The 21663-nt window shown below is 48.5% G+C and overlaps 1 long non-coding RNA gene across 1 annotated transcript in view; it reads left to right on the top strand.

Moving 5' to 3' along the window:
* The first annotated feature begins 596 nt into the window (after positions 1 to 596).
* Positions 597 to 21663, top strand: part of LOC144329475 (uncharacterized) — a 95807-nt gene continuing 74740 nt past the window's right edge. Inside the window, exon 1 of the long non-coding RNA XR_013415011.1 lies at positions 597 to 1169. This is a non-coding gene — a long non-coding RNA (uncharacterized LOC144329475). The remainder of the gene's footprint in view (positions 1170 to 21663) is intronic.

The raw sequence follows: 21663 nt of genomic DNA on the forward strand, positions 1-21663 counted from the left end.
GTACGAATTATGTTTTTGAAGTGGTGTGTGTGTGTGTGTGTGTGTGTGTGTGTGGTGGACTCCTTTTTAGGTCATGAGAGGGAGTTAAAGCAAAGATCAGATTTGCTGATAAACATTTGTGCATATGCTAGTGGAGAAGTCATATGTCTTGACTGCACCTGCGTACTCTGATTTTGGTTTTGTTAGTGTCCGTAGCTACAAGCCTCACCCACCTCTGGGACTCACCCTGAGGGGCTGTGGTGAGGGTTATTACAGAGTCGTGTGTCTTAGCGAATGGCACAAACGGTCTTGTGGGCCTACTTTGGCTTTGTTTGAATCTGTAGATTGTTAAACTAAGTTTAACATTTTGAGGATTATAAATTGTGATTCTTGTCTAAGAAGAGGTTTCTGTTGTCTCTGAAGACAGGAGCCACAATACAGATGGTCCCTGGCTCACAATGGTTACGTTTGTGATTTTTTTTCCCAACCTTGTGATGGTGTGAACTAGTCACACTCAGTGCATTGTTCGGCCCGAGATGGGCTGCCTCTGAATGAACCCATTGTAAGTTGAAACTATTATGTCAAATGCACTTTCTATTTAGGATATTTTCAGCTTACGCTGGGTTTATTGGAACAGTTTCATCCCATGGTAAGTCAGGGAGCATATATGCTCATAAAAGTAGAGAGGATCTCATAGATACCATGAGATATAATGTCTCTGATGTTATAGAGATACGATGAAAACAATCAAGTGGGACTTGGAAGCCTTGGAGGGACTCACAAGGGTGGCTCTTGGAATGCAAATGTGAGCGCCACTGGCTTCTGGATGTGACATCTGTGCCTTCTGCTTAGCCCAGTGGGTTATTGGCTGCTCCCGAGGGCAGAGAGGTCCAGCGTTCCTCTGTTTAGGTGTTTGAGCTGCCTTAAGAGGCTAGGTCAATTCTCACTGGTGTCTTCAGGGCTTTAGGTCTTCTGAACAAGCAGGAGGAAGGACGACTTTGTAGAGCTTTGGAAATCTCAACGGACTTCAGGACCATCCCCCTTGGTAGGAGAGAGCCCCACTGGAGGCGAGCAGGGTGCCATGCGTGCCTGTGCTGGGCCCAGACGTGTACAGACGTTGTGAGGGCCACAGGACACAGATCGGTCTTGGTGCACAACTGGTGTCAATGGCCACGCAGCATTTCTGCCAGGTACATGAGTGCGGGGACTTGGGTTTTGGGGTGTGCGTCCTGGTTGCCTAGTTGCTTGGAAGACCCCTATTCAGACCCCAGCCTGAGTCACCGTGACAGGCCTCCCGCTTCACACGCCACACGGAAGCCGTGGCGTCGGTCACTGACGCCCACCAGCTGTCAGATGTGCGTGTGTATCTTCCCTGGTCTGGTGATGGGTCTTGTTTTGAGGTTATAGTAAACGTTCAGAGAGGTTTTGGATTTTTTATGTTGTTTGCAAGGAGGCAGCAGGGAGTGCTTGAGCAGTGAGATCCCCTTCCCAACCAATGCAATTTCAGATCACAGCAGGTAATTAGGGCAGCGGAGCTGTGGGATCACCTACCCAACCAATGAGAATTCAGATCACAGCAGGTAATTAGGGCAGCGGGGTGGGTGGCAGAACACTGAACTGTGGCTGTTTCTGGTGTCTTGCCCCGCGGACAGAGTGTGCTGGGGCCTCCGTGGTCCTCTGTGGGGTGGGTGGAGCACATGAGCTGGGTGCTGCTGGGCTGTGGCTGGCTCCCCAGCCCGGGGTTTATGCAGGACTCGTTCTTAAGACAACTTGGAACCCAGAAAGCAGCATGAGGAGAACGGGTTTGTGCGTTTCTGGATCCTTGGTGCTTCCCAGTCTCAGACGCTGTGCAGGCTCTGAGGGGTCTCGCCGGGAAAACTTGAACAGTCGGCCCCCGCGGTGGAGTGGGGCTGCAGCGGGTCTTGCAGAAACTGGAAGTGGGGGTGAGTGTCTCGCAATCGGGAGGGATTCAAATGGGCCCAGCAGGCTGCATGTGTGGAAATGGTGCCACCTAACGCAGGGCTGTGGCCAGCATGGCCTGAAAGGCTACAGCAGGCTCTGTTCCTGCTGTCTTGAGAGAGTCGCTGCACGGTTTTCCTTGGTCTTTGTCTATTTGGAGGACGCTTCCCCCTTTCTTGGGCTTACACAAGCCTTCTGAGCTGCGTTGTTGAGTATGACAAAGCCCTGAGAAGGCATTTTTATCGCATAATTATGTTCTCCTGGTGGCTGGATAAATGACCTGCAAATGTGGGTGACTCAGTAGCTCTGAGGGTGCTCAATATCCAAGACAGGTGGGAAGAAAATGTTCAGGCAGGTGTCAGAGAATCTGTTCTCTACTTCACACTGGGGCCCTGGTTTGCTGATAGTCTTCACACTCGATCCAAAATGGGGATAATGAAGTCTCACGGATTCGGCGTCAGCTGAGAGCTGCCTCCAGCGCAGTCTTCTGTGAGTAACAGTTTATAGGTTTGGTGCAAAGGGCGGGCGTTAGTTGATTTTATTTGTGGTGGTGCTTATGGTGGCTTTTCCGTAAGGAATTTAGACTTTATTAGCTTTGGCAAGGGAATCCTGAGTGATAAATTGGAAGAATGCTTCAGGAAACTCTGGAACCTGCAGTGAGTTTGGAATCTGTATGAAATTGAGGTTTGGATTCTCACGATTTCCTAATGCTACCCCGAAACCCAGTAGTTGAGACAGTCGTAGAGCTTCAGTTGTGCTGCCCCGGTTCCCCATTTTAAAAGGAACACGTTGCTTTCATCTAGAATGTTCTGAGCTCTGAGTGCTGCCAGCAGAGTTTCCAGCTCTCTGCATCAGAGGGGAAGCCAGGACTGCGCTCACGGTGTCGCGGCAGCTGGGAGCTGAACCTGGACCTCAGGCACGTGTGATGCTGGCCATTTTCTGTAAACTCCAAGGGTGCAGTGGTCTCCTTGGCACTTTACAGTCTTCTGAAGCTTTTGATGTGTCTGTACTTTATAGATTTTTCAGAAGTAGACGGCCTTTTCCCACACCCTTGGGCCGAGTTTTGTCAGAGGCTGGTGTGTTGGAAGCACTACACCCACATTCTGACAGGGAAGACTCTGGTGTCCAACTGAGGTCAGAGTGGAAATTTGTTTTTCCTTCCCTCCAGTCTGGTCCAGCTGCTCCCTGCTTGGCCAGAAGAAAATCATTCTTATCCAAGTCGTAGGCAAACCCCCGAAGTCAAACATTTGTCTTTTTTCTTTAATATATCCATTTAGTTTTTATGGGGTGATAGATGGCGAAGTGTTTTTTAGGGGAAAATTAATTTCTTTAATTACAGAGAACTTTTTGGACAAAAACTGTAATCAAGAAGCTATTTTGTAATAAGATCTAGTTAAACACTACAGTTGAAAGCTCCTTATATTTGATCTTAAACTTGGGTCTGGTATGCATGTCCACACGCTCATGCTCATGACGCCAGGCTCAGCTGTGAACTACAGGCACGGTACATACTTTCTGGTTGCTTTTTTGAAAGTCTTACTGCTTGGCCTCTCTGACTCAAATGTTGAGTTAGGTTGATTCTGTTCAGAATGTTCATCCCTCCATCTAGGGTCCAGTCATCTTTCAGGGAGGAACCGTCTTCCTCATCTTTGTCCCCTACAGTATTGTATATTTAATAGTTAAATATTTATAGGTTACATGGGTGACTGATCTGTTCATTAGGAGGAAAACAATGCCAATTTTTACATCATTATAATGGACTTGTTAAATGATTGTTAGTATAATGAAGTTTCCATGGCAAAAGAGGCTTTGCAGATGTGACTGTAACGGACAGTGAGATGGGGGAGGACCCTGGGTTGTCCAGGTGGGGTCTAGCGTCCTCACATGTGCATTGATGAGAGGGAGTACGAGGGTCTGCCTCAGAGGAGGAGACCTGAGGATAAGATAGAGGCCAGAGGGCTGTGGGGCTGAGGGCGGGGGTGGGGTAGGGGCCGGAGGGGCATGGGCCAAGGGTGGGGCAGGGGCTGGAGGGGTGCAGGGCTGAGGCCGGGGCAGTGGTCAGAGGGGTGTGGGGCTGTGAGCCAAGCTGCATGGTGGCCTCTATGAATTGGGAGACTCCAGGCAGGAACACAACCTACTGACCCCTTGACTTCAGCCCTGGGACTCCTGACTTCCAGGGCTGAGAGGAGGTTTGCATTTGTGGTAATTTGTTGCAGCAGCCATAGGAAGTTAATGCATTGTATCTGTTCTTCACCTCCAAACCTTTGAAAAGTAACCCTGTTGTATCAGCCTTTTGTGTGCCCTAAATTCTAATGAGATGGTTTGTAGGAAATAACGGACACAAACGGTGGCAGAACACAAAGTTGGACAGAAGCAGTGTCTTCTGTGGTTCTGTAGTTTGGGTCTGTGAAGTTAGATTTCGGTCAGAGAGTGTGTGGTCTTGTTCAGCGTATACCTGGAGTACTTGTTCAGAGCTCCTGGGGGAGTGGTCTTTAACACTGTTAGCATTAAAACTTCAAGCACATCAGGGCCAGAGTTCCTGAGTCAGTGTTAGGTGACCTTTGAATAAGTTGGCATGTAGAATCCGCCCACTTTACTAGCATGAAGCAGCAATTTTTTTTTTTTTTTTTTTTTTTTTTTTTTTTTTTTTTTAAGATCGAGTCTCGTTCTGTCACCCAGACTGGAGTACAGTGGCTTGGCCTCGGCTCACTGCAACCTCCGCCGCCTGTACTCAAGTGATTCTCCTGCTTCAACCTCCAAATTGCATGATTTATTTTCCTGTTTTATATACTTAGTATATGACAACTCTGCAAACTTTATCAATACAAATGACATGCCAGAACTTATGAGAATCCAGCATTTTCCCATGCAAATTAGTAGTGATGTGGAATTCCTGGCCTGGTTTGGTATTATAAGACGTAGGGGCGGATTCTTTGCCTAATTTCTATGGAAGTAACAATTGTTAATCACCCAGCAATCTTACCTCCCCCAACAGCTCAGGTGAGGGGGTTACCCCCGCTGTCATGATGAAAGGCAGGAGACTGAGGCTTAGATGAGCAGGTGACACATTACTGTCTAGCCCTACCCACCCCGTAGTTTCCTGCCATGGCTCAGCTATCTTCCTACGAGAAAGGACAGACACCCTGGTGCTGGGTAGAATTCCTTGTGAACCCCTTTGCATCCTCCAGGGAGTTCTTGCTTTACGGTGGTGGCTCATGGGAAGGCCTCTGGCCCAGTGAGAAAGTGACTCATGTTGTAACATTACTGTCTCTCTGTCCGGCTGCTGTTGATTGGGTGATTTGTAAACAGACATTTATTGCTCACAGCTCTGGAGGCTGGAAAGTCCAAGGTCAAGGCAGTGAAGGTCAAGGCACCTGCACATCTGGTGTCCCAGGGCCTGTGGCATACAGACGGCAGCATCTCACAGGGTCTTGCGTGGCAGCAGGCGTCTCGTTGGGACTCACATGGTGGAGGAGCCCTAGTGCTCCCAACAAGGACACCAACCCCAGTCCTGAGAGCAGGACCTCCCAAAGGTCCCACCTCTTAATGTATCCCATCGGAGATGGTTTCAGCATGAGGTTTTGGGGACATTCAGGCCAAAGCCATTACTCTGCCACGGTGTTAGAGCTGCATGGCATCATTACTGCAGCAGAGCCACAGCCTTCTCATGTGTATTTGCTGCAGGAGGAAGACGCAGGTGCCTGTGCAAGTTGGGGTTCAGTGCAAGAAGTCGAGACCCTCTGGGAATCTTAGCAGGAGGAACTTAAGGCTTTGAGAACTGACACCTTAGGACTGTAGTTTTCTTCAGACTGTAAAAACCTTGGTGTGTGATAATACTGAACATTTCCTGAGCCCTGTGATCCTGTAAAACAGTGGTGGTTAAGACATTCCCCCTCCCCACAACTGCGCCCCCACTTCTACTGCAAGAAGCCCCTTCCCATGTGGCTTAGGCTGACTTGCGGATGACCATTTACCGAGGACAAGGCCAGACACAGGCCTTCAAACCCCCATCTCTGCCTTATAAGTGATTAGCTAAAGTGCCTGTTCCCACTAATCAATCACCTTCCACCATGAAATGGTTCTTCGTAGTGCAGTTGCGCCTAGGGGGGTGGACTTGTCTTTGACTGTTGCCTTCCACAGAGGACGGTTAGGGTGGGCAGGAAAGAATTCTCTGCTACAGGTCTGCATTCCAGGCTGTTTCCAGAAGTGGGAATTCTTGTGCCCTGGAGTCTGGGAATGGATTTCTAGTGTCCCAGCTTCAGGTGGAGTTGAACTTGAGTGAGGCAACCCACCACACCCATCTGGAGCCAGGAACTAGAGCCATTTTTAAAGTGGCAGTTTCTCCATAAGATTACCCAAAAAATGCGCTCAGCACGTTTCTTTCTTTCTCATATGCATTTGGCCATCTAAAATGGGAATGGTGGTTTTTTGAAGTATGGATGTAGTTTTAAATTTTGAGTATTTTAAACCTTAATGTAGCTTCTTAAAATGTTTGCCTGATTATCTGGAGATTTACTAAACCTTTGGAGAGGTAATAATGAGTTGATCTATATGACTTTGCTTTCTATGATGCAATGAAAGTACTCTAATGAACACCTCTGCAGTTGGGTCAGTAGGCGATTGACCAAAAGAAATTCTGCTTTTTGGGTTTCTTTAACCAAACAAGGGAGTAGAGTGTAGGCTGAAGTGGCAAATTCATTTCAGAGCACGCCAGAGCCCTCAGTGATTGAGCAGCCTTCTCAGGTGAACGTGTAATGTGCCGTGAGTCTTGGCAAGCCTGGCTACTGATGTGTGCACGTGACACCACAGAGCCACACCTAGGAAGATGTGGTTTCTGTAACAAGCTTTGGAAAACCAAAGTTCAACTTATTTATCCAACTTTGTTATAGAAAAAGCTTAGATCAGATGGCCAAAGACCTGATTGTTTCATGGTTGAGACATGGTTATAAAATTGCCCTTACTTGGTGTCAATCAGTATTGGTCCACAGTGATACTCCTCCAACCTCACTGAATAGTTTGGAGACTGATATGAGACTGAAAATCTCCTTAAGGTGAAAAGGGCTCTGGGGCACCCGGGAATATCCGCACACCCGTGGCCATTCCCCTATAAGGTGGAAAGGACGGCTGGGTCACGCGGGAGCATCCGCACACCCGTGGCCGTCCTCTTTAAGACGGAAAGGGCTGCTGGGGTACCCCGCAATATCTGCACACCCGCGGCCATTGTGGCTGTCCCCCTTTCTGCTCAGTCACCTCTGTGTTCCCGCATGCAGGCTTTGGGACACTCATGAACAGCTCGTCCCCTGGGCTGGTGAGGAAGGAGTTGGAGGTTGTTCTGAGGCTCTGTCACTGTCATGAGCTGGGGAAGGCAGTGGCAGTGACCCTGGAGGAGTCTGGTCAGTGAGGGCTCCGGCAGGAAATGCTGAGGCTTGAGGTGGCTCTGCCAGTCATAACCAAATGTCTTCCCTCTTATTTCCATGATTCCTTCTAGTTCTGCACCTTGCACTGCAGAGTCTCTGTGTGTCTATAAATATACATGAGTTACGATACAGGTGTCTCTTTCCCCTCTGTCTGGGGCTGGGCCCAGGGAGTGAAGTGCAAGACCCCCTTACTGCTGGATGCCCACCAGCACGAGGCACTGCCTGCCTTGCTAACGAATGCCTCCAGCGAGTCCTGGAAGCCTCCTTCTGAGCACCTGGCCTGTTGACGGTATATACGGGAGACAACTGAGCTCCCCTTGCCCCACCCTGAGCAGAGACTGGGGAGGCGGCGGTAGCACTGCCCCCATGGTGCATCCTTGGGGCATGGAGGAAAGTGTGTTCATGCTTAAAACACAGCCCATCCTCTCAAAAGCAGCGTGACAACCACATTTACTTCTGGAATCTTAAAAAAGGGCCCGTCTCTTTGAGAGAAGAACGTAGCATGTATGTGTGTACCTCCTTTTTTTTTTTTTGAGACACTGTCCCTCTGTCACCCAGGCTGGAGTGCGGTGATGCGATCTCACTGCAAGCTCCGCCTCCCGGGTTCATGCAATCCTCCAACCTCAGCCTTCCGAGTAGCTGGGACTACAGGCACCCACCACCACGCCTGGCTAATTGTTTGTATTTTTAGTAGAGACGGGGTTTCACCTTGTTAGCCAGGATGGTCTCGGTTTCCTGACCTCGTGATCTGCCCACCTCGGCCTCCCAAAGTGCTGGGATTATAGGTGTGAGCCACCACGCCGGGCCGTATGTGTGTACCTCTTTACAAGTCTTGCCCGACCTTTGCATTTAAAAATTATTGAAAAACTTAAGGATGTAACTGACAAGAACTTTATATGTTTCTCCAAGTAAAAATTTGGAAAAGTTAAGTGAACCCATAGTGTGTTTTATTTCTATGAGTCCCACACCTGGATTTTTAAATGTGGGCAAAACATCTGTATGTTCTTCAGCCTGATTTCCTTGGAATCTTGAATGAAACGTGCTGAAGTTGCCATGCGGATTTTGTTATGTGGCAGTGACAAGTGGGGCTGGTCATTAAACAACTGGAGGGATCCCTGTCCTTTCTGTGCTCCTGTTGGACACTAGGCACCTGCTTGGGTGTTTTCTGTGTGTGTGGACAAGATGAGGACAGAATTTCCAGATTTACACGGTGGTATCTTCTCCCTTTTCTGTTAAAACGTGTCTTCTGCTGCTTCTACATAGACCAAGTGTTTCTTTCTCTTGCCTGTCTACATAAACGCTGTTTAACAAAAACTGTATTGTAGACATGTGAAGCTGAATTCCACTTGATAAAGCAGATAGAGATGACTGAGTATACTGCTTTGTGGAAGGAAGGTTTAAAATGATTTTTAGCTTTTTCCCTGAAATAGGGAATAATTTTAACTTTTTCCCTGAGATAGGGAATAATGAAATGGGAAAATAATTAAATTTTCCCTTTTAATTGTTAGATTATATTTTATTATTAGATTATTCATGTATTGCAAGGGAAAAAGGAACTAGATCACCCCATGTACCCAAATGAAAATTTAAAGGGTGTGGGCGAGTTCATTTGAACTCCTTTAATTTGTTTTTGTTTGTTTGTTTTTGACAGTCTCACTCTGTTTCTCAGGCTGGGTGCAGTAGTACAATGACAGCTCACTGCAACCCCAACCTTCTAGGCTCAAGTGATTCTCCTGCCTCAGCCACCCCAACTGCTGGGATTTACAGGCGTTAACCACCACACACAGCTTATCACCTCTTGGAGACTAGCTTTGAGTTTGGGCATTCACTGAACTACATTTTGGTTAATTCTCAAAGTTTGTCACTGTTTATCTTTAATTTCCTAAAAATCTACATGTATTGTAAAATGCGTTATATGTCCTTAGCATTCACGGATTCCCTGTTAGTGGGGCAGAGACGCAGAAGGGCAGAAGGCGTTCGGACATCATCAGGGTTGCAGTTGAGTGCTTGCCCCGAACACATTGGAGCTCTGGGCTCTGTGGCCCCACGGGGGTCCTCTGTCCACTGAGGGGGCCGGGTTACCTGGAAGGTCCTTCCAGCCTCTGCAATTTTGCCCTTTTCAGGTTAACATCTCATCGTTGTCCTGGACAGCACTGCCTTTCGTTCACTGACCCACGAGTGAACAGCTGGTCAGTGGCCAGTGCTGCTTCCTTCAGCTGGGAGGTGGTGATGTGATAACACTACCGTGGAATTTGGTTCTTGGTGTATTAAGGGTTCAGTTGTACGTTTATTTTTTAATCTGCACCTCTGAATCGGTCTTTTGATTGCAAAGAGATTGCTTGTTGGATTTGTTTCTGAATATTTCGTGGATAACAGGAGAATCTTGCTTATCTGTGTGTTCATTTAATGTGTTTTTGCCAGGCATTTAAATGGGTGCGTTAGCCCTTAGCCCACTTTCTGTTTGTGGTGGAGTCATTGAAATCATTTATGTGAAGTCTCTTCTATTGAGGTCAGAGGACGTGGGGTGGTGTCTCCCTAAACTAGGGGGAAATGGCATTGTTCTGCCCTCCTCCCTGGGAACGCTGGTGTTTCCAGGTCTCTGAACTTGGCTCCCACACTGGGAGAGTGGCTGTGGCTTCTGGAGCCCGTTTTGTGCGGGACTGACTCCTTCACTTCCTTTATTCCCCACCATCTTTGCTGCTTTATGACGCAGGGATGAGGGAGTTGGGCCCAGGGGCCTTGCCTGTGCCTGAAGGGCCCGATGCAGAAACTCCTCGTGGGAACGATGTTCCTTGAGGGCAGCTTTTGGAGTCTTTTCCTACTTTTAACTGAGAAGCAGCTATTCACATGGTTCTATTCTGCTAATGTGTTTCAAAATAATTGGTGTAGAGTTGCGAAGATGTCCGAAACACCCATGATCCACTCCGGGCCAGTGACAGGCAGTGTGCTCAGATGCATTCAGACCACATTCAGATGCCAAAGATTCTTGCTTGGTTATTCTCAAACTTATGAGAATCTAAAACGTGAGCCACGGTATAGATTTTCTCTTGAGCCCCCATGACTTTGCCTTGTATTTTGGGCATGAATGACTTCATCAAGGGGAAAGAATTTGAGGGAGGAGCCTCTGAGGCTAGCGGGGGCGGGGGGAAGAGGAGGGAAAAGGAGCTGTAGAGGGAAGAGCCAGGCTGGGCCTGGGGCATCTCCCCATGATGCTCCCCCACCCCTGGCGCGAGGCCCCAGGGACTGACTGATTTTCCCACAGGAAACGTGTATGATTGCGTGTCTGTTTTGTGGGCTGGCCATTTGGATTGGGGGAATGTCTGTGTTGTGATTCCTTATTGATTCGAAGGTTGAAAAGGTTTGTGCTCAATACAGGGGTCTCCTGGTGCGATGGGAAATGTGATCGCAGCCGCCTTCGGGGTGGGGAGAGCGCTTGAGGCCCTCAGTGGTGGCCGCTGTTGGCCTTCGCCTCCCTGGGTGAGTGCTGCTCCATATCCGGCTCTCCGACTCCTTGCCTGGCACCTTCCTCGTTGGAGGCCGTGATCCATCAACTTTGTCCACGCGTGTCCTGCAAACTAGTGCTGACTGCAGGTTCAGGAGTGGTCAGAGGAGGCCAGAGGAGGCCCTCGTGATGCGAAGCTAAACGTTGAATGATGGCGCTGCTGAGTGCATGAGGCGCGTCAGCCCAAGAGTCTGGGTAGGAGGGAACGGCGGGGTGGAGGGAAGACTGGACATATGGGTGCTTTCCTCGGCCCCTGGGAGCACGGTCAGCTCCATGCTCAGACCTCCTGGTTTCTCCCACATTGCCATAAATAGCAAGGGAAGGACTCGGGGCACCCAGGGACCTCAGGGGTATAAGCTGTGTCCTCGCGTGGCCCCAGCTGTGGCCAGTGATGTTATTCTCTTTAACCTCAGGCTTATTTTCTATAAAAACACAAAGGGACAGAAGTAGTTCAAGGGCCTCTAAAGACTTACGTAATTGTTAATAGGCCTACTTTTATGCTTTCTTATGTATTAAGAACAAATCATGAAACAAACTCATTTCTGTTTGAAGAAATCTTTACTGTTCTCATTTTTGTGGCAAGCCACATTGATTCTTTGCTTAGTGAGCGTTAGTGCCCTCCTGCCCAGTGCGGTTGCCTGGCGTGTCCTCGCACACACCTCTGTCCATTGGTCTCCGTTCACCTTTCCGCCTAGAATTGTAGGAGGGGCGCTGGGATCTTAGGGCTAGAAAGAAACTCTGAAGACCACTTATAGGGGCGGCTTTTAGGCAGGGCTCTCCAGAGAGACAGCCAGCTTGGTGTGCATGTGTCTCCAGGGGGAGGCTTGCTGCAGGGGCTACAGAGTCCAAGAAGCCCCAGGACCCACAGCCTGCAAGCTAGAGTCCTGGGAGGGTGTGGCTTGAAGACTTGAGAAGCGGAGGGTGCAGATCCCACCCGGGTCTGAGGAGCTGAGACCCAGGAGCATGGGCAGCAGAGACAGATGTCACCGGCCCGTCAGCCGCACAGGTGGAGTGAACCCAGTTTTCCCCGCCTTGCTGTTTTACTGGGGCCCTGGGTGGATAGGGTGGTGCCCCCCACACCGGCGAGGATGGGTCTCCACTCAGTGCAGAGGCAAACAAGCATCTCACACAGAAATAATGCAGAACCAGCCATCTGGGCACCCCAGGCACGCTCAGGTTGATGCACAAAACCAACGCTGCGCGTGGCCCTGACGTCTGCGTGTTCGCACCACTCCACGCACATTGCTCGGTCATCGTCTCGGTGAGTTTGTAAGCTCGTTGTGTGGTTCTGGGGCTCTTTGTCCCGGGTGGTGGTGGTGGTGATGACAGGCTCCCCACTGCCCCAGCTCAGGTATGGAAGGTGATGGCACCAACGGCTCCTTGTTTCTCAGACACTTGAGCGGGTGCTCTGTGCAGCCAGTTCCACCTGCAGCAGCATCTGTTCCCTATGCCGATTCCATTCGGAGTGTGTGCCTCCCTTCTGTCGAGGGTGCAGCCTTCTTTCAGGGAAGAACTGTGTCCTGCTCGCCTGTATCTCCTGTGGTGTATCTCATGGCTGAATAAGTAGCTATAGTATACCTCGGTGGCTGAATGATAGGTTCATTGGAAGGAAAACTTGATACTTTTTTTTTTCTTTTTGGGATGGAGTTTTACACTCAACGCCCAGGCTGAAGTGCAATGGCACGATCTTGGCTCATTGCAAACTCTCCCTCCCGGGTTCGTGATTCTCCTCCCTCAGCCTCCCAAGTAACTGGGGCTACCAGCGTCTGCCACCATGCCTGGCTAATTTTCGTATTTTCGTTAGAGACGGGGTTTCACCATGTTGGCCAGGCTAGTCTTAAACTCTTGACCTCAGGTGATGCACCCACCTCGGCCACCCAAAGTTCTGGGATTACAGCCATGAGCTACCACACCCAAGAACTTAATACCATTTTTTTAAAAATCATAATGGGCTTGTTAAATGCTTACGTTAGTGTTTATTTTTAAAAATGTTATCTGTGACCTTTCAGCTTTTAATAGCACTTCTCGTGTGAATATTTTAAAAAGGCCCTTTAGTCATGGGGGAGAAGCAGTTATCCCTTTCAGCAGAGGGAGATGGAGGAACAGGCCCTCATGGGTCTGAGCACAGAAAGTCACCCCAACCTTGGTGCTTGCTTAGGTGTGTTCTTTGTTCACCGTAGCACATCCAGTCTCATTGTCAGCTTAAAAATAAGCTTTTTCCTCTTTCTAATCAGAACAGTTAGTTTGTTAGCCATCACGTTAAGGTATCGAGAATGATGGCTTTCAGGCCTCAGATATGACACAAGTAGTAAATGCAGCTGACCCTGAACAACATAGGTTTTGAGCTTCGAAGGATCACTTATGTTAAGTATTTTCCAACCAAACCCTTACTGAAAAAACCTGGCTTTGTGGAGGGCCGACGTTTCCTACATGCGCTTCCATAGGGTGGCCGCGGGGTCCTGTGGATACGTAGATTTGGGTAAACTCGGGGGGTGTTCTGGAATCCATGTCCCTGTGTATACAGAGGGACAACTGCAGCTTTTTAAAAGTTTGTGTCCTGCCTTGTCCTGAAAAGGCTCCAAGGTGGATGCAAAATTGTTTCATTTTTTTGGTTTTCTTGGTGGGATACTGATGTTTATTCTTCAGTGTCTAAAATCCTGAGTGAACAGAGTTAGTGCTTCAGGAACAAAGCCAGTCTGGAAACACATATTGAGATATCCACCTTTCCTTCATGGTTTCACAAAAGGCCATGATCATATTTTATTCGGTTGAACTGTAGGAAACTGCCAATATTTGCTGTTTTTGGTGTACAAAATGGCAAGTTCGTACGATATTAAAAACAAAGGCTTCCTGGATGGGGAAAATAGGAATCGGTAAGAACCTGAAGTTGTCTGTCATGGCCTCTGAGTCACAGGTAAATAAACCTGCGTGAGGGGAAGTTGGCTGTGCAGTATTTTCCTTCTGTTTTGAGACTGTCAGAAAAAGGCCAGTTCCATTGCGTTGGGTCCCTTTGCCTCACCTTTGCTGCAGAGGGGACTTGCTATTATTCCTCTTGTTTCCAGTGCCCAGGAGGCTGATGCCACATAGAAGACCTGCAGGTCGGTGGATGTGAAACAGCCAACGGACACGCTGTGCACCTTGGGACGCATCTGAGAAGTGCGTGCTTGCAGCAGGTCTGAGGTTGAGGGGCGTGTTCCATCTCCTCTCCCTTCTCTGGCTTTGCAGGCCTTTGAAGTTGGTCCTGGAAAGTGAAATTTAGTTAATGCTGATTTAAGCTCCAGGTCAAAGCTGGGGGGCCGAAGAGACCTGCCCTTCACTAGGGGTGTGAAGCATTGGGCCCTCCCATCAGGAGGCAGCAGGGACTCGAGAAAGTCCCACATACCCTCCGGTTCCCTTATGTTGAAATTTTTTGTCCTCGGTCATGCCGGGTCATTTTGGGAGGTAAATGGGGGGTTCACATGGGGGTGTGCAGTATTCTTAGGTGTCAGGTGCGAGAGTTGAATTTGTAGAAGCTGTGCAGATAGGAAAGGGCCTGGCCGGGAGTGCTGTTTACAAGGAGCCGATTTAACGCGAGGTCTGTGCTCTGCCTGGCTCCGTGTCTGACCGGTGTCTCCCAGTCTGCAACAGGACGTTCACGTGACTTGGCGCCATCGTCCCACTCTGTGTAGACGTCTGAGGATCTGTGCGCGGCTGCTCTGTGAGCATGAGTTGTGATAATGAACTGAGAAACAGTGAACAAACCCTGAATTGGTCAGCACTGGTTCCACGGCCACTTCTGCCGTGGTTGGAGTCATTCATAATAAAGTGTGCTGGACTCCTATGTAGAGCTCTGAATTTCAGAGGCCCTTTAACTCGGCAGCTAACCAGCTGCTTCCTTCAGAAGACATTTGAGTCCCCTTTACCTGCCAGGGTGACCCTGGGAGTTTGAAGATGAGTGACACAAGCCCTCCGTGTCTTGTGGATTTTACTGTTCAGAGGGGAGACAGATGTGGATGGTGAAGGAGGCCCTATCAGAGGTCAGCGCATGTCAGTTTTATTTCTTCAGCACTTGCTGTGTTCAGGCGGTGCCCCGGGCCACGTGCAGAGCATCTGGGGACCCTGCCCATGGCATCCCAGGCACAGCTAGCATCTGGGCCATCTTCATACTTGGTCTGAGTTTTGGGGAAGTACCGAGAATGGCTTCTGCCTTTGCTGGAGAGAGTTGGAAGTCAAGGCAGCCCTCCACAAGATGATGATCGCCAGCTGATTCCTCAAGAAAGAGAGGTGGTCCCCACATGGGCAGAGCAGGGCAGCATGCGCAGACCTGGGTGTGGGGTCTGGGGCATGTGCATCTGAGTGGGGTCTGCTGGGAGACAGCAAGGGTGAGGTGTGAAGGCAGTTGGAATTTACAGGATAAATTATCACTAAGGCGATACTGGGAAAACATATAATTGGGACTCTCTGGGGTAAACGTGGACTTAGGGTGACCCTGGGCGTGGGTGTTTTCAGGCTCTGAAGGCAGAGATTTAGGAAATTGGGGCAGAGCTGAGCCCCAGACGAGGATGAAGACCACCCTTGGGATGTTGAATGAGACAAGGGTGGAAACCCAGTGAATGTCGTAGGGTCAGTCCAGCAGGAAGGCAGCAGAGGAGACCGCTGTCCTCAAAGGCCTCGTGGGGCCTGCCTCTCAAAGTGCTGGGATTACAGGCATGAGCCACTGCTCCCTGCCGACACTTTTAAAATTTCTAAGCTACTCTCTCTCATACCCACTCCCGTATTATTTTTTTTTAAGACCAGGTTTATGGCTATGTTTTTTCCAAGGAAATCAAACAGTTATCTGTTTGAAGTACAAATAACACCGTGTTTAAAAACCGAAAATGCCAATTTACATAGAAGTTTCCAAATACCCAGTTGGTTTGAGCCTTGCATTGCAGTGTCACTACCTGCTCTTAAATTTCTCCACGATGTATAGTGAGACAGGGACGGCTCGTACGTCTTCAGGTTTCGATTCTACTCACTTGGGCTATATTTTCATTTATTTTGGCACACCTGTGGGTGTGGCAAGCAATGTCAGGGTATTTATTTTGAAGCTTCTCCAATAACAGTTGGGAAGATTTTCACATTTTTAGAATTTTCATAGTAATAGTTATAATTTACAAAGAATTTAAAATTGTGTAGTCATTATTTTGCTTTTTTCTAGATGTGCCCAGAAACAGGGTTGCTAACTCTCATTCTACATCACAGGATTCAGAACAGTACCCTTTTGGAGCAGATGCCTGTAATCGAGGAATTCCACCTAGTCGCTTCACTTTAAACGTGTTTAAAAGGTTTTCTTCATCCTGGTTGGAACCTGTGGCTATACTTTGTTTTCACTGCTGAGGAATATTCCATGATGGAAACCGTAATTCGTCTGTTTTTCATATCGGTGGACATTTGGATTATTTTGGGAGGGTGTGTGTGTCTATTCAGCCTTCATTGTTTCAGAATTTTTTGTAGAAGATAATGTAACAGGGTAACATCCTCTGCTATGGAGCCAACACGAACCCTGATTACAGCCACACAGACTCTCACACAGACTCTCAGGCCTTGTTACCAATGCACAGAACCATTTTCTTAAGTTGAAACACAGTAGCAGAACCTGAAGCCATGTGAACGGGTCCTCTGATCTTACACATGGAATTCACTTTTTATTACTATGTCTGCTAATTAGGAAGCATATCAATTATACAGAAAACTGAGAATGTAAAATTATATATTTATAACAGAAAAAAATTTAATACCCCAGAACACATGGCTATGTTTTTCCCTCATGCCCCACCACTGTTTTCTTTGCTTGAAATGGGAAATGACACTTGAATGCGGTTTTCTAGCGACTGTTAGACTGGCATAGTTCTTCAGAGACAGAGGATTTAAAGCACATGGAGAATTTCTGTTTGTGGAATGTGATTTCCCGGTCACCTCATTCAGGCTGCCGCCGCCTTCCCCTCTGGCCGCCTGCACCGTGGGACATCTGAGGAGGTCCCTGTTTCATCCTCTGGAAATTCTGAAAAGGAAGGAGAGGAGGGCGTGCAGGGTGTGGTACCTTTGTGTTGGTCCTTCGAGCTTTTATTTAGAGTCTGGGCTACCTTGGTGGTTCCTGCCTTTATGTCCCTAGCTCGTGGCTTCGTCCTTGTGTCTAACTCACAGGCAGACAGATGGAAAGGGAAGTTGTATTCAGCCAACAGCTTGATCTTATTCTGAAGGCTCAAATCAACTGGGTATTTGGAGACTTGTGTGCAAATTGGCATTTTTGGTTTTTAAACACAATGTCTTATTTGTACTTCAAATGGATAACTGATTCTCTTGGAAAAAATATAGCCATAAAGATGGTTCTTTAAAAAAAAAAAAAGGAGTGGGTGTGAGAGAGTGGCTTAGAAATTACACCAGTAATGGTTGTGCGTGGTGGCATAAGCCTGTAATTCCAGCATTTTGAGAGGAGGAGGCAGGTGGATCCCCTGAGGTTAGGAGTTCCAGACCAGCCTGGTCAACATGGTGAAACCACGTCTATACTGAAAATATGAAAATTAGCCAGGCATGCATGGTGACAGGCACCTGTAATCCCAGCTACTTGGGAGGCTGAGGCAGGAGAATCACTTGTACCCGGGAGGCAGAGGTTGCAGTGAGCCGAGATTGCGCCACTGCACTCCACCCTGGGCGACGTTCAGAAACTCCATCTCAAAATAGAAAAAAAAAAACACCCCGGTAACGGAAACCTGACTGCGTCATCTGTGATGGAGATGGGGGATTATTTGATTTTTAGTGACAGGATGAACTGGATATGTTTGCAGTATTGATCTTGACAAGGGAAATGGTGAGAACCAAATGTGCCGCCCAGCTTGGGCCTTGCCGTTGGCAGAAGACCCTGGCGGGCAACAGATTGGAGACTCGGAGACCCAGGGGAGAATTCTCACGCTGTGACGCTGGTGCAGTGTGTGCTTCTGGACTCCTGCTGGAGGGAGCGGCCCCTTTGCCTTGCAGGCTTTGGTGCAATGGAGACCTTAGGACCTGCCCCTCCTGGCACACCTGTGGGTGTGGCGAGCAGTGCCAGGGCTGAGGCACATTTGGTGAGCCAGGAATGTGGGTTGGGAGAGGCTGCACATGCCGGCAGGCATCTGCTCCAGCAGCCGAGGGTTTCCGCAAGGGGGCAGGGCGTTGGTTTTCCTCCTTGAATTTGGGTGGAGAGGGTGTCCTGGGGTGCTGTGTCTGCACTTGTGTTGCTCTGAGGTCAAGTTGTGGCCTCGAGTCCCTGTCCCTCTGCCAAAGTGAGGGTTTGTCCCTTTTCACGTCAGATTTCCCTTGGGTCTGGGTCTCTAGGAGTGGGGCGCATTCCAAGGGGGCGTGAGCACGGTAGACGCGCGTGGGCCTCTTCCTTTCCCCCCAGCTCCTGGGCTGTGTGTGAAGAGGTGCCCAGCGGAATCGCTCTCCTGCCTGGTGTTTCATTCAGCAGAAATCGTTCTCACTGTGGACTCTTGAGTCAAATGTAATCCAGGAATGGAACGTGCTGTTGCTGGATGCCACACACAGCTTCAGGAGCTTAGTTGAGGATTATATGATCTTACCCCACACCTTAAAAGTAAAGACTATAGTTGTCAGGCCTCTGAGCCCAAGCCAAGCCATCGTGTCCCCTGTGACTTGTACATATATATGCCCAGATGGCCTGAAGTAACTGAAGAATCACAAAAGTGCAAATGCCCTGCCTGGACTTAACTGATAACATTCTACCAGAAATAAGTGAAAATGGCCGGTCCTTGCTTAAGCGATGTTTTTTTTTTTTTTTTTTTTTTTTTTGTGAAATTCCTTTTCCTGGCTCATCCTGGTTCAAAAAGCTCCCCCACTGAGCTCCTTGTGACCCCCACTCCTGCCTGCCAGAGAACAACCCCCCTTTGACTGTAATTTTCCTTTACCTATCCAAATCCTATAAAAGGGCCCCACACTTACCTCCCTTCGCTGACTCTTTTCAGACTCAGCGCGCCTGCACCCAGGTGAAATAAACAGCCATGTTGTGCTCACAAAGCCTGTTTGGTGGTCTCTTCACACGGATGTGCATGACAATAGTTAAGGGGATACTGAAGTCTTTGGCAGCTCCAAGAACTTTTTCAGTTTGTGTCAGGACATTTTAGGCAGAAGGAAAAGCTTGCTCAGAGAATCTTACAGAAATGTTTGGTGCAGCGCCATTAACTCGTGGAATAAATGTGTAACTTTCCGTGGCGGCCCTCTGGAAAGAGATGCACTTTGAGTGCACCCTGGTCTGCTCGCTACAAGAATCGGCCGTGTCACCCCGCTTTCTGTGGGTCTGCAGGTGTGCGTGGTTCATTGCTCTGCACTGTGGCCATGGAAGGGAAGATGATCTGGAACGCTTGCGACAGTTACCAGTGTGTGTTGATGTGTGCTGCTTTCTACAGGGGAGAACATTTCTGTTTAATAAACATCTCATCACGATGATGACTGCAAGATATTTGAGCCTCATTCAAGAGTGTTTCTGGGTTCCTTCTGTTTTTAATCTGCTTTCTAGCACTAGGCAAGTGAAGACATGGAAAGTAAAAACCCATCGAACTTGTAGAGACATGGTGTTGTGTAGGAGCAGACTGTAGCCTCTGGCTCTGTTTAAAGATTGTAGTAAACCTCTTACCTGGGATGGCCAGGGTGTAAATTATCTTGTTTAATCGAAATGTGAATGAGTCAAAGCTGGCGCCTGCATTGTTGATGAAATACCAGATTTTAAGGGAACATGTCAATGTACCATAAGATGCCAGCAAAGTTCCTCGATGAGGTTCGGCGCGGGCTTGGAGGAGCTGGGCCTTAGGTCACCAGGGTCGTCTCTGGGAGCAGATGCTCAGTGTGGGCATTAGTCACTTAGCCTTTCCAGAGCCGAGGAACAGCTCGCTGTGGTGGTTTTTGGAACCTGTATTTTGAGTCAGTTTGTCCCACTTGACTCGAAGTTGCTGCTCAATTTCAGACCTTTGCCTCCACCGTGCGCTCGTTTTCTTGTCCCCTGATAACTGCCTCGGTTGCCTCAGCCTGACATTCGAGCCTCGTCGTTCATGGACACAGGCTCCGTGGTGGGGCAAAGGCCGCGACTCTGGCTTGCACAGTTCCGTGCCTCTCACCATGGTTTATCATATCACTCCCGGGACCTCCTGTTTAGAGGAAGAGTGTCCCTTTCCTGCAGGCCCTGTGTGGTGTGGAAACCACCCCTACCTACCTTTCTCCTCTTTGAACTGTACCGTGAAGCTATTTCTGTTCTAGTCAACCGTCAGAATTTAAGGAACAGTGATTTATGTAACTTATCACACGCTTCTCAGCAGTTCTTTATGAATTTCATTCTATTGTGAAATTATTGCAGTTTTCACGGCTATGCTGGTCTCACGTTGTGGCCCTTGGTAACTACCTTGAAATGAATTGCCTTCTCCATTGTGTGTTAAGGTTGTGTCTGGGAGCTGTTGAGGCCTCACCTCTGCTAGGGGAGGTGGCTTTGCTCTCCTGACAAGAGGAAGAATCTTATTTAGAGCATTTCTAATGTGGTTTTTGTTTCCAGACAGAATAACTTTTTTCACAGAGACGGCCACTAAAGTCATAAATTATGCTCAGGATGGACACACGGGTCAGCTGACAGAGTGGAGTCCAGAACAGACCCAAAGATGCAAAAGCAGTTCAGTAGAATTTGAGTCTTTTCAACAAATGGTGCTGGAATTATGGGACAGCTATATGCAAAAGAGTGAAAACAGGGAGAAATTCCTGTATGAAAATTAAGGTGGACCATAGCCCTGAATGTAAAATACCAAACTACAAAACCTGTAGAAGAAATGGAAATTGTCAAGACCTAGGGTGAGAGCTCTTAGCCATGATACCATGATCCATAATCAAGGAAGAAAACAAGTAAGTAAGACTCATCAAAATTAAACTTCTAATATAAAAGACACCCCTAGGGAATTGAAGAGACACATTTTCGATAGATGGGGAGAAGATGTCTATGAACCATGCAGCCGGCAAAGGACTCATATCCAGAATGCACAGGACTCCCACGGCTCATGACAGAGAACAAACCACCTGACTTAAAAGCGGGAAGAGACCTGAACAGATGCTTCACTGAGAAGGATGGGAGGATGGCCTGAAAGCATCTGAAATGACCTTCAGCGTGACTGGTTGCACCGAGATGTGCACCAAAGCCGCAGCGAATTTGTTCACACCCCTGCTTGGAGCGCCTGACTAAGGTCTTCCGACAGCCCCAGGTGCTGGTGAGGACAGGCAGTCGAGACTCCTGTGCGATGCTGGGGTTCAGCAGGGTACAGACAACTTGGCGGTTTCGTATAAAACTGAACTCACACAAACGTGGGGCCCGGTGACCCCACTCCTGGGTATTTACCCTAGAGAAACAGAAGCTGATGTTTAAGAAAAATTGTGCCCAGATGTTAATAGCGCTGTCTATAGTTGCCCAAAACAGGTTACAATGTGCTACAGCCATACGTGGAATAATAAACATCCAGCAACCCTGAGGCCTGGCTGTTGATCACAGGACACCCTGGGTGCACCTCCAAGCACGATGCCCAGGAAATCGTGATTTTGCGAGTGTTTTGCCACAACACTCGCAAAAGACAGACTCGGAGGATGGGAGAACACAGAGACGGTGGTTGCTGGGAATGGCAGGGTATGCTTATGAGGCCCCGTGAGTGGGTTTGGGGCTGCTGGACTGTTCTGCTTGTGTGATGATGATTATGGGAATATTTGTGCCAAAATTCACAGAACTGAACACTGTCCGCTTTACAGTAATTTTTAAAAAGCGGTAATATG

This window comes from Macaca mulatta, chromosome 3, assembly GCF_049350105.2.
Source record: "Macaca mulatta isolate MMU2019108-1 chromosome 3, T2T-MMU8v2.0, whole genome shotgun sequence".
NCBI classification, from domain to species: domain Eukaryota; kingdom Metazoa; phylum Chordata; class Mammalia; order Primates; family Cercopithecidae; genus Macaca; species Macaca mulatta.